Source organism: Ursus maritimus, assembly GCF_017311325.1.
Source record: "Ursus maritimus isolate PB19 chromosome X unlocalized genomic scaffold, ASM1731132v1 scaffold_X1, whole genome shotgun sequence".
Lineage (NCBI taxonomy): Eukaryota > Metazoa > Chordata > Mammalia > Carnivora > Ursidae > Ursus > Ursus maritimus.
In genome coordinates, this window is record NW_024423319.1 from 7,584,108 (window position 1) to 7,599,910 (window position 15,803).

At 41.0% G+C, this 15,803-nt stretch overlaps 1 pseudogene; it reads left to right on the forward strand.

Moving 5' to 3' along the window:
* Window positions 1–377: 377 nt before the first annotated feature.
* The window catches only part of LOC121099763, a 16,244-nt pseudogene continuing 818 nt past the window's right edge, over window positions 378–15,803 (forward strand).

Sequence of the window (15,803 nt, forward strand, 5' to 3'; positions counted from 1 at the left end):
GTACAGAGGCACTAACACAGCAGTACTGGTAAAATGAGAAAGGAAATCGACAGCAGCCTGAGGCACAGAGCAGCATTGACCTGTAAAGCCGGAGCTGCTGTGAACAGGTCAGCAAAGTCACCTGTTCTCTGTCCCTGCTGCTTTTACTGTGGAGAAAGCTGTTAACTTGTATCTCAATTAGGTGCTACCAGACAGCCCCCCTCTGGTCCCCTTCCATTCCTGCAAGGCAAGCAAAGGTCATTCTTGACCTGTTCCTCATATAGTCTCTCCCTTGAGGGTAGGTAAAGCTGGAAGAGGAAAGACATTAAGGAACTGTGGTTCTTTATCTTTATAAAGCTCCATTACTCCAACAGCATAGAATAAACAAGATTTTAGGCATGGCAGGAGAGAAGCACGTGAAACTTCTAGCCTTTACAGGTCGCTTTCTAAATAGCAGTAAAGAAAAGACCAGTAGCAGTGAGACTCAGATTGGCATCGAAGTCCACGCAGCCATCCTAAGCAGCCTGGAACACAGAACTGCCTCCCTAGGCCCACGCCGCTTCCAGAAGCAGGTTGGACCAACTTGAATCCTAACCAGGAAGGAAGAATACACGCTTGGGTTTGCCTAACAAAGCGCAATGGGAAGCCATCTCCTGGGTGAAGTGGGCTTTGGTGGAGGAAAGGCCAGTTGAGCGGTGACCCCCCACCCAAGCCAAAGCCGAGCCCTTCCTCACTGCCCCCTGCTGCTGCCGGGGCCCTGGGTTCTCCCCCCGGGGATGGACAGGGGCCGGGCCCCTTGCTTTTTACACACTCGAGGTGGTACAGAGAGGCATTTACCACAGCATTCTGCCGGAAAGAAAGCGGATGGTGTGAAACTGAAGGAATAACATCTTATAACTAACAAAGGAAAGAAAATGTGAATTGAAGCATAATTACCAATTCACAATGCCATAGCAGTTTCTAGATGCTATACTTAGCAGAAGCCCACAGTCTGCTCTTTGTAATTATTTGTATGCATCATCCAGACCTTCAAACTATCTGTATTATCCACAATTATTATCTCGGCTCATCTACACGTTCAGTTTCCCAGGAGGTGAAAAAACCTCTCCTGATACTTAGTTTATGAATTCTGGGGAATCTGACTGGGGGAGATGTGGAAAAGCAAACAATTGGTAAGGCATATAATTATCTCTTTCAAAGGAAACATTCACCTCCAGCTGGCCTACTTGTGTAGGTTCTAATGCCTGAAAAGAGAATTAATTAACCCAAGTAGGTCTCCAGTGCCTGCACGTCCTCCTTCAAGCCTATTTACAAACCTGCTTAGAAATGCTGGGCCTCTGCAAGCAGAGAGTTCACTGAGAAATAGAGCTGCGTATGGAATTCTTTGAAAATGGAAATGGAAAATTCGGAACAGGAATAACTTGACATTTGATTCTGGAACAATGGGAAATGTCAACATCTGCCATGAAAATATAGGACCATAAAATAATGAAAAGGGTCCTTCCAGTTTTTTAAATCTGTAGCACTGTTTGGGTCTGGTTGTTTTACAAAGCTCTACGTGGTTATCACTTGGCTTCGACAAACTTATATTAAAGTAATATTATTTAAGCGAATGATTAAACAGGCATACTGTAGACTTTTAATTTCATTGGAACATAGTGGTAGCCTCATTCTGTCAGAGCTGTGGTCCATCCAGGCCAGAAGTCTCTTTTTTCCATGCACCAAAAGCTAGGTTGTTAGACAGCCTATCATCCTCTATTTAGTGATCTTTTAAAAGATCTGGATTGTCAACATCCCAAATTCTGTTAAAAATCCATTTTAATGTTATCACTTATAATTATACTTAAACCTTTTTAAAACTTATTTACAATAGGAACCTCTACCAGCTCTTGAGTGACTAATTAATCCTTGAGTTTGCTGCCTGTTGTGTAAAGTAGCACCTCCAGCATTTCTTTCTGTTTTAAACTTTTTAATTGTGGTTTTAAAAAACACACACACAATAGGGGTGCCTGGGTTGCTCAGTCGGTTGAGCGCCTGACTCTTGATTTCGGCTCAGGTCATAATCTCAGGGTCCTGGGAATGAGTCCTGCCCCCTGCTCCCCTGCGTCAGGCTCCCCACTCAGCAGGAAGTCAGCTTAGTCTGCTTGTCTCCCTCTTCCTCACCCTCTCCCCTCCTTCCTTCCCTCTCCCTCTGTCCCCGCCATGCACACATGCACATGCACTCTCTCTCTAAAATAAATAAATCTTTTTTAAAAAACCCACAGCATAAAATTCACCCTCTCAACCCTTTCTAAGTGCACTGTTCAGTAGCATTAAGTATATTCACATTGTTGTGCAATCAATCTCTACAACTTTTTCATCTTGCAAAACTGAATTTCTATTCCCCATTTCCCCCCTCCACTCCACCCCTGGGAACCACCCTTCTACTTTGTTTCTATGAATTTGACTACTTTAGATACCTCATATAGACGGGATCATATTGCATATGGTGTGTCTTCTCGTGACTCGCTTATTTTCACTTAGCATAATGACCTCGAAGTTCACTCATGTGCAGCATGTGACAGAAGTTCCTTCCTTCTTTAAAAATTAAGCTTATTATTTTAATTCCAGTAGAGCTCACATACAGTGTTATATTAGTTTCAGGCATACAGTATAGTGATTCAAGGATTTCCTTCCTTTTTAAGGCTAAATAACAGTCCACTGTATGTATAGACCATATTTTTTTTATTGATGGACATCTGTTGCTTCTGCTTTTTGGCTATTGTGAATAATGCTGCTATGACCATAAGCGTGCAAATATTTCTACAAGATCCTGCTTTCAGTTTTTCTGGGTCTATACCCAGGCGTGGGATTGCTGGGTCATATAGTAATTCTATTTTTAATTTTTTGAGGAACAACCATATCATTTTCAATAGCAGCAGTACTATTTTGTGCTATCAACAGTGCACAAAGGTCCCAATTTCTCTGTATCTTTGTCAATGCATGTTAGTTTCTGTTTTTTTGATAGTGGCCATCCTGACAGATGTGAGGTGATACCTCATTGTGGTTTTCATTCATGTGTCCCTAATGACTAATGATGTTGAGCATCTTTTCATATGCCTCTTGGCCATTTGTATGTCATCTTTGAGACATGTTTATTCAAATTCTTTGTCCATTTTTAAACTGTGTTGTTTTTCTGCTGTTCAGTTGTAGGAGTTCTTTATATATTCTGGATAGGAGCCCCTTATTAGATATATGATTTGCAAATGTTTTCTACCTTCCTGTAGGTTACTTTTTCACTCTGTTGATTGTGTCCTTTGGTACACAGTAGTTTTTAATTTTGACAGCAAGATTTCTTTATTTTTACTTTCCCTTTTGTCCACATACTTGCCAACACTTATACTTTTTTTTTATAATAGCCATCTTAACAGGTATGAGGTGATATCTCATTGTGGTTTTGATTTGCATTTCCCTCATAATGAGCGATCTTGAGCACCTTTTTATATACCTGTTGGCCATTTGCATGTTTTCTTTGGAAAAATGTCTCTTCAGGTCCTTTCCCCATTTTTTAACCAGGTTATTTGGGGTTTTTTGTTATTGACTTGTAGGAGTTCCTTATACATTTTGGATATTAATCCTTTATCAGAAGCATAGCCTGCAAATATTTTTCTCCCGATCCATAGGTTGTCTTTTATTTTGTTGATTGTTTCATTTGCTCTACAGAGCTTTTTAGTTTTACATAGTCCCACTTGTCTAGTCATGCTTTTGTTGGCAATGATTTTGGTGTCATATCTAAGAAATTATTGCCAAGACCAATGTCAAGAAGTTTTTCTCATTTTTTCTTCGAGGAGGTCTACAATTTCAGGTCTTATTTAAGTCTTTGACCTATTTTTAGGGGGGGTTGTGTATTGTGTAAGACAAGGGTCCAATTTCATTCTTTTGCATGTGGATATCCAGTTTTCCCAGCACTGTTTGTTGAAGAAACTGTCCTTTCCTCATTGAATGGTCTTGGCTGACTTGCTGAAGATCAGTTGACTATATATGCATGGGTTCCTGGGCTCTCTAGTCTCTTCCATTGTTCTACATGTCTGTTTTTATGCCAGTCCCATACTGTTTTGATTACTATCACTTCATAATATATTTTGAAATCAGGAAGTATGACGTCTCCAGCTTTGCTCTTCTTGCTGAGAATTGCTTTGGTTATTTAGAGTCTTTTGTGGATTTTAGGATTGTTTTTCTATTTTTGTGAAAAACGATAATGGCAGGGGTACCTGGGTGGCTCAGTCGGTTAAGCGTCTGACTTCGGCTCAGGTCATGATCTCAGGGTCCTGGGATCAAGCCCCGCATCAGACTCCATGCTCAGGGGAGAGTCTGCTTGTCTCTCTCTCTCTCCCTTGGCCCCTCCCCCTGTTTGTGCTCTCTCTCTCTCTGTCTCTCGAATAAAATTTTTAAAATCTTTTAAAAAATGATAATGGGATTGGATGCATTGAATCCACAGATCACTTTGGCTAGTATGGATGTTTTAACAACTAATACTTCTGATCCATGGACATGGGATAACTTTCCATTTATTTGTGTCTGTTTTATTTTTTTAAAAGATCTATTTAATTTATTTTGAGAGAGAGAGGGCACACAAGCAGGAGGGGGAAGGGCAGAGGGAGAGGGAGAGAGAATCTCCAGCAGACTCCTCACTGATCATGGAGCCCAACACAGGACTCTATCTCACGTACGACCCTGAGATCATGACCTGAGCTGAATCCAAGAGTCAGACACTCAACTGACTGAGCCACCTAGGTGCCCCTGCTTTAATTTCTTTCATCAGTGTTTATAGTTTTATTAATGAATGATATTCCACGGTATGGATATACCACATTTTGTTTATTAATTCACCAGTTGGTGGACATTTGAGTTGGTTCTGCTTTATGGCTATTATGAATAATTCTCCTATGAAAATCCATGTAAAAGTTTTGTTTGGATCTATGCTCTCAATTCAATTTTTTTAGGTATATTTACAAGGTTGTACAACTATCACCACTTCCTAATTCCAGAACAGTTTTACTCCCCAAAAAGAAATCTCACACCCATGCAGTCACTCCCCAATCTTTACTCCTTCCTCCAGCCTCTGGCAACCACTACTCTACTTTCTGTCTATTCTGGACATTTCATGTAAGTGAAATCATACAATATTTGTCCTTTTGCATCTGGCTTCTTTTAATTAGCATAATGTTTTATGGGTTCCCCCATGTTGCAGCACATTTAAGAACTTTCATTCATTTTAATAGCTGAAAAATATTCCATTGAATAAATATATAACATTTTGTTTATCCATTCATCAGTTGATGGATCAGTTCCACTTTTTAGCTTTTATGAATAATGCTACTATGAACATGTGTATGCACTGTTTCGTGTGGACATATATAGTTTTTGATTCACTTGGGTATTTTTTTTTTAAAGATTTTATTTATTTATTTATTTGAGAGAGAGAGACAGCGAGAGAGGGAACACAAGCAGGGGGAGTGGGAGAGGAATAAGCAGGCTCCTAGTAGAGGAGCCCGATGCGGGACTCGATCCCAGAACGCCGGGATCACACCCTGAGCCGAAGGCAGATGCTTAACAACTGAGTCACCCAGGCGCCCCTTCCTTTCTTTTCTTTTCCACTTGGGTATTTTCAATATATCTAAGAGTGGTATTGTTGGATCATATGGTCACTTTGTTTAACTGCCTGAGAAACTTCCAAACAGTTTTCCAATGAAGTTAAGCTTTTTATATTCCAACTAGTAATATATGAGGATTTCAATTTCTTCATGTCCTTGCCAACACTGGTTATTGTCTTATTTTATTATAACCACACCGGTGGGTTGAAGTGGTATCTCATTGTGATTTTGATTTGCACTTCCCTACTAATGATGTTGAGCATGTTTTCATGTGCTTAATGACTATTTGTATGTCTTTTTTTTAAGAAATTTCTATTCAAATCCTTTTCCCGGTATGTCATTGGGTCATTTGGCTTTTTATTGTTGAGTTGTCTTTATTGTTTTTTTTTAAAGATTTTATTTACTTGAGAGAGAGAGAGATAGAACACGAACAGGGGGGAGGGGCAGAGGCAGAGGGAGAAGCAGACTCCCCGCTGAGCAGGGAGCCCAACATGGTGCTCTATCCCAGGACCTGGGATCATGACCTGAGCCGAAGGCAGATGCTGAACCGACTGAACCACCCAAGAGCCCCGAGTTGTCATTGTTCTTTATATATGCTGGATACTATGCCCTTACTAGATATATTTGCAAACATTTTCCCATCTGTAGGTTGTCTTATTTTCTTGATGATACTGTTAATAGCACAAAAATTTTAAAAATTTTATGTAGTCCAATTTATCTCTTTTTTCTCTAAAGTCTAGTTCTTTCAAAATTGTGAAATTGGACCAAAAGTAAAGCAAGAGATGAGGGACACAATCTTGTTATGTTTATACTTTAAGTGAACATATGTATATGAAGTAGTAACTCAGTAAAGAGACCACAGGGAAAGAAAGGAAGCTGTGAAGAGTGGGGGTTTGGGTTAGGGAAATGAAATCAACTGCTGGGTTCCCTCTTGTCAGTGATAACTAACAATTTAAATCACCGGCCAAAAGATCAAGGTAGCCTGGATCTTAAATTATTCTAGCATCAGTGTCTAAGGGAGTCAGTCTGCAGAGTGAAGTTATGGCAGCAAGGGTCTCCAAACTAGAGTAAATAAACCTGTGAATGAAGTGAGAGTCAGCAACGTGGTTTGGAGTAGTCCATCCAGTTTAGAGTAGAACTGCCATCAGCCACTCAGAATACAGAAAATGGGGGAANNNNAGTTGGTGAAAGGAACAGGAGAGAAAGTCCAGGAAATCAAGGCAGAATTCTAGGAGTGCAGACTAGCAAAAACCGTATAGGAAAGAGGAAAACATGAGGAATTAAGAGAATAAAGTATTTAGGGTTCATTTCCTATTTACCACCGGTGATGGTTAATTTTATGTATCAGTTTGGCTGAGCTGTGGAGCAGCCAGCTATTTGGTCAAGCATTATTCTGGGTGTTTTTATGAGGGTGTTTTGGGCTGAGATTAATATTTAAATTAGTAGACTGAGTAAAGCAGATTGCCCTCCGTAATGTGAGTGGACCTCATCCAGTCAGCTGAAAACCTGGATAGAATTAAAAGGCTGACCTTCCCCTAAGTAAGAGAGAATTCCTCCTGTCTGACTACCTTTGAGCTGAGACATCAGCTTTTTCCTGCCTTTACTCTTGAACAGAAACATTAGCTCTTTCTGGATCTCAAGCCAATCTTCAGCGTGGAACTATACCATCAGCTTTCCCAAGTCTTCAGCTTGCCAACTCACCCTGCAGATCTTGGGACTTGTCAGCCTTCATAATCATATGAACCAATTCCTTATAATACATCTCTTTATATATATATATATTATTTATATTTAATAAATATTAAATCATTTAATTTTAATAACTTATATTAATAATTAGTGTTTTAATAATTTTAATGAATATTAGATCATTAAATAAATATAAATATTCAATATATAAATTAACTTGTAAATATTTATATTTATATAAATATATAAACAGCTGTATTGTAAGGCATTGGTTCATATGATTATAGAGGCTAAGTCCATACATATTATATTCATGTATATACATACACACTCTTGGTTCCATTTCTCTGGAGAACCCTGACCAATACTCCATGTTCAGGGAAAGTCAGATTCCACTGCTTACTAGGAGCTCCTAAATAGTGTGTTTGCTGTCAGAGTGGCTCACACATTGGATAGGACCGAGCTTCCAATTCACATTTCAAGTTTCAAAGCATTAATACATGTTACGATATGGCTGGAGAGGTAAGGAATGAAAAGCTCTAATACTGACAGATGACAAGCCTATGGTCACCATAGGGATTTCACAGTGTATAATCATATCACTTCTTGGCCTTCATTTGCTAGCCTGACAAGTACATGATGTTAGTTATTTAGCATGGCCTCACATAACAATCTCCTCTATTTGCCTGAGTTTCAAAAATGCTCTTCTCTGGACTTTCTGTAGCTCCATCCAGTCCTTTTTCAACTGAAGAAATCAGAACTTGCAATAGTGTTCAAGGTTCACAAATATCTGGGTTTTGTCAAAGAAGAGGAAACTATTTGGGTTTTCCTGCTAGTCACCTTCTGTTTCTCAGCACTTTGTTGGCCTCCCCTCACCATGGCTGTCTCAGATGGGGCTGTGCTTAAAAGTCTTCCTGCCATGCCTCTGTAGTGGGGTTAATTCAAGCGATAGATAAGAACACATGATCTGATTTAAGGTGTTTGATTTTTGTTTCCTGCTTTCTTTATAATGACTCGTCGTTCAGGTGCTCCCAAGGGAGTGGTCTTCCAGAATCCTTTCATTACACCTTTACTGTATCATAACACTTTAAAGGTGATAGCACACTTTTCACCAGAGGGATGCCCATATTTCTTCATAACGTCAATATGCCTTCTACCTCTTTTTCTACACTAATCAAAAATTGAAGGGAGAAAGACGGATGATGTATCATGCTGCCCTTCTTTTATGCCAATAGCCTAAGGTCCTGTAATGACTTTTGTGAAATCCAAATATGGTGCCTAGGAAATCACGACTCTACCAGGAAGCTCCTGCTCTCTTTCTTTCCTATGTCAGTCTTCTGTTTCCAGTTCTTCTGAATGAATCAATCTTTAACATGCAATGAGAATTCTCAAATATGTAGATGCTGTTTTTAAGCAATTGCAGCTCTATGTAAAGATTTTCCATTTTTACAAGCTGGTATTTTTAAACACATCTTAAACACAAATTGTTTTAAAGAGAGTCACACAGTTTTCTCACAGGAGAAGAGAAATGACAAATTTGTAAACAATGTTTAAGCATCGTCTTAAAAAACACCATCTACTACCCCCTTTCAATTTCATTTGTAGGCAAGAGTGTACTTTTAAGAGACACCAAGGCACACAGTCTTTCTGCCCCCTGCTGGAAATTCAAAGAAGTGAGTTGCATTTATAGCTCAGCGTTAAGTTTTTAAGTAGAACTCTAAAGCATTATAACATCTGCTTATATTTGTTTAGAAGGAAGTAGTAAGCAATTTTTCAGTGATTTTTAGTATATTTACAAGGTTGTGCAACCAACACCACTCCCAAATCCTAGAAAATTTTCATTACCCCGAAAGAAACTTCACACACATTATCAGTCATTCCCCATTTCTCTTTTCTATCAGCCACTGGCAACCACTAATGCATTTTGCGCCTCTGTGGATTTTCCCATACTGGACATTTCATACAGAAGGACATATACCATACGTGGTCTTTCTCACTGGCTCTTTTCATGCAGTATAGTGTTTTCCAGGTACATCAATATTGTAGAAGGTATCAGTGCTTCCTTACTTTTTATTACCCAATACTATTCCACTGTATGGATGTACCACATTTTATTTGCCCATTTATCAGTTGATGGACATTTGAGTTGTTTCCACCTTTGGCTATTATGAATAATGCTGCTATGCATTTGTGTACAGGCATTTGTGTGGATATTAGTTTTCATTTCTCTTGAATATAGACCTAGGAGTAGAATTACTGGATCTTGTGATCTCTATGTTTAACCATTTCAGGAATTGCCAGACTGTATTCCACAGTGGCTGCACCATATTACATTACCACTAACATGGGTAAGTGTTCCTATTTCATCAACACACGTGATTGTCTGTCTGTCTGCCTGCCTATCTATCAAATGTATATCTCCTAGCCATTATAGCCATTATAGTGGGTATCATTGTATTTTGATTTGCATTTCCCAAATGATTAATGATGCTGAACATCTTTTCATGTGTTTATTAGCCATTCATGTATCATCTTTTGGGCAGTGTACATTCAAATCTATTGCCCGTTTTCTAATTGGGGTATCCTTTTATTGTTGAGTTGTAGGAGTTCTTTACATATTCTGTATGCAAGACACTTACCATATATGTGATTTGCAAATATTTCCTTCTAATCCACAGGTTGTCTTGTCACTTTCTTTATAAGACCCTTTGAAGTATAATTTTTTTTTATTTTAGAGAGAGAGAGTATGCAAGCAGGGGGAGAAGCAGAGAGAGTGGGGAGAGAGAATCTTAAGCAGCCTCCACACTGAGCATGGAGCCCAATGCGGGACTTGATTCTATGACCACGATATCCTGACCTGAGCTGAAACCAAGAGTCAGATGCTTAACCAACTGAGCCACCCAGGCACCCCATAAATTTTTTAACTTTAATGAAATCCAAATTATCTATTTTTTCTTTGGTTGTTCATGCTTTAGGTGTCATATCTAAGAAGTGCCTAAATTGGGGCACCTGGCTGGCTTAGTCAATGGAGCATGCGACTCTTGATCTCAGGGTTGTGAATTTGAGCTCCACATTGGATAGAGAGATTACTTAAAAATAAAATATTTTTAAAAAGAAGTACTTAAATTGCCTAATCTAGGTCATGAAGATTTATACCTATTTTCATTCTAAGAGTTTTATAGTTTCAGGTCTTTGAACCATTTTGAATTCATTTTTTGTATATGGTGTAAGGAAAGGGTTTAACTTCATTCTTTTGCATGCAGATATCCAATTGTTCCAGCATCTTTTTTTGAAAAGACTACTCTTTCCCCTTGAGTGGTTATGGCGCTCTTGTTGAAAATCAATTGACCATAGATGTGAAGGTTTATTTATGGACTTTCTATTCTACTCCATTGATCTATATAGGCCAGCATCACACTGTCTTGATTAATGTAGTTTAGCAGTAAGTTTTTAAATCAGGAAGTATAAAGTCTACATTCTCTGTCGTTCTGATCCCTCCCATGGCTGTTAAGTTGCTGGTTTTCACTGTGATTGTGGGCTGTTGATTTTCAAGGCTACCACAGAGCTGGGGAGAGAGTATGGGAATAGGGGAAGTTCTAATGACACAAAGCTTACTGTTCTTATCAAGATTAAACCATTTTTCTTGAGGAAATGCTCTCTCGATTTTTGCAAGCCTTTAATTTCCAGAGTTCTGGAAAAGTTGCTTTTACATTTTTTGGCTAGTATCCATTGCCTTTTCTTTTTGAGAGAGAGAGAGCACAAGAACGAGTTGGGGGGAGAGGGAGAGAGAGAATCTCAAGCAGTCTCCATGCCCAGCACAGAGCCTGACATGGGGCTTGATCTCATGACCCTGAGATCATGACCTGAGCCAAAATCAAGAGTCAAATATCAAACCCACTCAGTCAGACTGAGCCACACAGGTGCCCCCTCATTGCTTTTATGGAGGAGAGGTTTCTCAGAGTTCCTTACTCCACCATTCTTGACATCACCTAGATCTGAGCTTTTAGCCTCCACTACTTTCTCCTCCTTTGCACTAAATGTTGTTGGACCAACTTGTGCTGTTTCCTAGGAATTAAGTACATAACAATATCACAAATTATTATGTGCACTATAAGCCAGCATAAAACTGTTGGGATTTCCAGAAGATTAGGCTATGTGAGTCAGGATCCTTGTCTTTTCATGTTTTAATGTATCTCTTATCCATGAAACACAGTGTTAAATGGGAATATCTGTCTCCAAACTGCTGCTGGGAAATATATGTGACAAATACCCATCGTTCCTGTGATGAACTAAATGTTTCTATTTCCTGAAAATGTATATGCTGAAACCCTAATCCCAATGTGATGGTACTTGGAGATGGAGCCTTTGAGAAGTAATTAGGTCATGAAGGTAGAGCCCTGATGAATGGGACTAACGTTCTTATAAGAGGAGACCAGAGAGCTAGATATTTCTCTTTCTACCAAGTGAGGACACAGCAAGAAGCTGGCCATCTACAACCAAGAAGAAGGCTCTCACCAGAACGTGACCATCCTGGCATCATGATATCCAATTTTCAGCCTTGAAAACTGTGAGATAGAAATTTATGTTGTTTAAGTTATCTTGTCTAGTATAATTTGTTATAGCCAACTAAGGCAATTCTTTTTTTTTAAGATTTTATTTATTTATTTGACAGAGAGAGAGACAGCCAGCGAGAGAGAGAGGGAACACAAGCAGGAGAAGTGGGAGAGGAAGAAGCAGGCTTCCCAGCGGAGCAGGGAGCCCGATGTGAGGCTTGAGCCCAGGACCCTGGGATCACACCCTGAGCCGAAGGCAGACGCTTAATGACTGAGCTACCCAGGCGCCCCAAATAAGTCAATTCTAAAAAGAAATATCAACTTATCCAATGAAGGACATGCTTAGTGCATTGTAAAACACCCCATTACTAGCCTCTGGTCTATTCAAGAGAAGAAGAGAGTGATCAGGAAGGGTAACCAACGAGTGAGGATTACTTAGAAGATTGTCATAATGCTGTGCATTTCCCTCCCCACTCTCATGATCTTCAAACGAAATTAAAGGGGCTTCAAGGGAACTATTGTGAGCTTGATATGTTTTCTCTAGAGTTTGAACAACAGTTGATATGTGTCCTTTGAAGTTCAGAAGGCCCAAGCGGTGGTGATTGAGGTTTACCTAAAGTAATAAATTTAAAGACTGGTTGGAGTTGTCTATGACTGTCGAGCAAAGACAGTGGGTTGCAAAACTTGAACTTCAAGTACTGGTGGGGCAAAAGTATGGAGTGCTTACCATGGGACGGAAGGGGTCTTAAGGAAGATACCCAGGCTTGAATTTTCTTGAAAGGCACCTGCTGAAGAGGTATGCATGCTAGGACAAGGTGATCCTAACCATCAGAATCTAGGTGGGGTGTGCAGCCAGCCAGAGTTGGATGGAAGCTGAGGGAAACAAGAGCAAGCGAAGAATAATGGTATCATTGGCAGAAACTGAGATGAGAGAGAAAGCTGGTAGGAAAGAGAGAAGTTTTGAGTTTGAGTTGAGACATCATTTTCAATATTTAGTATCCTAATGATTATTTCACATTGGTTAAAAACTATCTCTGCAAAATTCTTTGTATATATTTAGTATTTACAAAATATTTTAGGGGACTTGGCAATATTTTCATTGGGCCTCAGATGCCTCACTAAAATGAGGAGCAGAAAGCCTAAATTTTTTTTTAAGATTTTATTTTTAGGGGCACCTGGGTGGCTCAGTTGTTTAAGTGTCTGCCTTTGGCTCAGGTCATGATCCCAGGGTCCTGGGGTTGAGTCCTGCTCAGCAGAGAGAGCCTGCTTCTCCCTCTCCCTCTGCCTGCTACTCCCTAAGCTTGTTCTCTCTCTCTCTCTCTCTCTCTCTCTAATAAATAAATAAATAAATAAAATCTTTTTAAAAAGATTTTATTTTTAAGTAATCTCTACACCCAACATGGGGCTCAAACTTACAATCCCAAGACGAAGAGTCGCATGCTCTACTGACTGAGCTGGCAGGCCCCCCCCCCCCAGAAAGCCTAAATTCTAATACCAGTTCCATCATTATGTTGTATGGAACCTTAGCTACTCTGTGCCTCGGTTTCCTCACTATAAAATGCAGATAATAGCTTCTCTCCTCATCTCACATGGTTATATGATGACGAAAGAGAAAACAGGACAATTTATGTTAAATTTCTTTGACAGAATAAGTATAAGATTTATTCCAAATCTATTTCTCATAGTTAGTACATACCAGTAATCCAGCAGAGATAGGGCAGGAGGCAATGAAACTCCACTTTGTACCCCAAGACAGAAATCTAGCAGCCCCCAATAATTATAACAAAATGACCAATGTAAGTTATGACCAGTGCTCACCCGAAACAAAGTGCTCACTGAGGGTGGGGATCTGGGAACTGCGAAACTTTTGCTCTGGAACATTAAGAAATGACAGGACCTAAGGGGTAGAGATGTTACGTTTTATAACAATGGATAAGTTAAAACTAAAGTGTAACAATGTCCCTCATTTCTCACTTCAAAGTATAGACTGAAACTCTAGGGTTTATTTGACTCTGCTAAAAGAATCTCATCTCTAGCCAGAAGCAGCAGCTCCCCACCTCCCACCCACCCACCCTAAATGCAAAGTCACAGTAGAAGATCCCAGAAGACTTGCAGGAATTTGTTGGTTTATATGTTACCAGAAACTTCGGACGCTGTAGTGAGGATGATGGAGTTTGTCCATATGGAAAGACTTCCATTATCTTACTGATCTGATTAGCACAAATCTAGACTAAATGTTGAAACCTTAGAAATCCCCCAGCATGATGCAAAGGAAGGAATTCAAGGACTTAGCTAGAGAAATATACTTGTGTAAATGTTTCAAGAGCGACTTGCCTGCTCACTCCCTGGTTACATCCTCTGAAAGGCCAGATGACTATCTCTTCGCTAAAAACTTCAGACAAATTACTGAGTTAAACCCAAATATCTTTTTGTTTCGTTGGAAAGAATGTGAAACTTCTGGAAGGATTAGAATAACACAAAAAATACTCATATACCCTTTAACCAAATACATCTATTGTTAACATTTTACCTTATTTGCTTTAGCATTTGTGCCGGGCTCTTTATATATGTGTGTCTGTATATACATACACATAATATTTTCTTAATTTTTTCAAAATAAGTTGCATACATCGTGGCCCTTTCCCCTAAATACGTCATGGTGTATTTTCCTAGAACAGGAATATTCTCTTAGGTAACCACAGTACAGGTATGAACTTCACTGAGTTTACCCTGAATACAGGGGCCCAGCCGGCTACCCACGCAGAGGTGAGGATGCAGGAACCGCCCTGTGTGGCCCACTGTGGCCTAGGATGCTGGAAGAAGCGGGCAAGGTGCTGGAGAACATGCCGAAGGCGTCGTGCCTGCCACTCGGTTCCGCTGTCCGACACACAGCACAACTTCATCTACTGCTGCGTCAGTATGACCCACACAGGCAGCCTTACCGTCTGGTCCCATCCTGAGAACCACCCGCTTCTGTCCAAGGGTCCAGTGCCCACGCTCGTGGCGTCCACCGAGCCTGACCGCTCCGCGCCCAGCTGCCGAGGCACCGGGACCACAGTGCTTAACGCGCAGGCGCACGCATCGGTGCGGACGTGTGGAGCCGAGCCGCAGCTGCGTGCTTCCGGCGGCTGCGCTTCTACAAGCAGTACCAGAAGGCCTTGCGGCAGGTGGCTCGTGCCCTGCTCACCGTCCTGCCACAGGCTGTGGCCTTTGTGTCCCGGGACGTAATCCGGCAATTCATGGAGATGGGGCCCAAGGTGCTGGCCATGCAGACCATCGTCCCCATGTCCTTTGCTGTGCACGGTGAGGCCCTGCTCTCCATCTACATGCAGATGCAGGCCAGCTCCGCTTCCCAGGGCTCTGCCTCTGTTGCCAAATTACTGCTCCACCCCGCCACTGCCAACAGCTTCCAGATGGTCATGAGCGGGGTCCACAGCAAGGCCGCGAGGGACTGCTGGCTGATGGGGCTAGGTAGAGAGGACCTTACCACCGTCATCATAGCGGCTCACTACGATGCCTTCAGAGCGGCCTCTTGGCTGTTGCATGGCGTGGACTGCAACAGGAGCGGCATCTCCCTACTGCTTGGGCTCACCTGCCCCTTCTCCAAGCTCTACACCAACAAAGGCACCCACTCAGTGTACAGTCTTCTGTCCTTTGCTCCTGGAGGGTCAAGTTCAAGGGAACCAAGCACTGATTGGAAGACAACCTGGACCACACGGATAACAGCATACTCCAATATAGTGTGGCCTTTGTCCTCTGACACCATGGGCCAGGCGGACAGCCTGTATCTTCACATATCCAAACTACCTTGCAAGGCGACACTGCAGTATGCTTTCCTGCTGGAGCTGGAGACGGTAGCCACCAGCTCCCAGAGCTACAGTTCTCCGTGGTGCACAAGATCAGCCCGGCTGAGGACATCCTGGCCTGGGAGCATGAGCACTTTGCCATT